This window comes from Phascolarctos cinereus, unplaced genomic scaffold (assembly GCF_003287225.1).
Source record: "Phascolarctos cinereus isolate Bilbo 61053 unplaced genomic scaffold, phaCin_HiC Scaffold_726;HRSCAF=1367, whole genome shotgun sequence".
Classification (NCBI taxonomy): domain Eukaryota; kingdom Metazoa; phylum Chordata; class Mammalia; order Diprotodontia; family Phascolarctidae; genus Phascolarctos; species Phascolarctos cinereus.
The window spans coordinates 121,875,270-121,876,085 of record NW_027556098.1 but is presented as its reverse complement, the minus strand read 5'-3'; positions in this window follow the sequence as shown (position 1 = coordinate 121,876,085).

Here is an 816-nt window from a genome sequence, read left to right as displayed (position 1 = left end):
GCTGTTCTCTTTGTTTTTATCCCTGCATAGAGAGAGACCCTGGGGCAAAGAGATCTGAACTCCAACTCCTAACCTTAATGAGATTCATTCTGGTCATGTTTTAAACAACGACCAGGATATTTTCATGAACAATCAATACTAAATAATTGCTGTTTTCTGAAAGTGAGGTGGGCTACCTTGGGAGGCTTTGGAGGGGCAGGTGCAGGCTAAGGTAGCCCCTGAGATCCTTTCCAACTAGGAGAATCTAGTTTATGTTGAATAAATGAGGGGCAGCTAAGTGAACAGTGCATTGGGCCTGAAGTCAGGAAGAATCATCTTCCTGAGTTCAAATCTGGCCTCAGAACACTTTTTAACTATGTGACCCTGGGCAAGTCACTTAACCCTGTTTGCCTCAGTTTCCTACTCAAAAATAATCCAGAGAAAGAAATAGCAAACTAGTCTAGTATCTTTGCCAAGAAAATCTCAAATGGGATCATGAAGAGTTAGAGGACTGAAATGACTGAACAAGCAATAATACTGTACTGGGAAGGGACCCATCAGATTCCCTAAATATTCTCCATTCATCGAGTTGATTGAGGAGTTAATCAAATTGATCAGGGATCTCCTTTGGCTAACTTCTTATTTATTTGTATGTCTAGGATGTCTGCAGGGGAAATGGGCTGGCACATTTGGTGATAGGCATCTATTTGTAGTGCACAGATAAAATAGGGCACAATCACCTGGGAAACCGGAGGCAGAACTTAAATGTTTGGTGATGTCACTTAAAGGAAAGGTGTAAAATCATATTGTTCCCATTGAATTTTAGCCCAAGGAGGA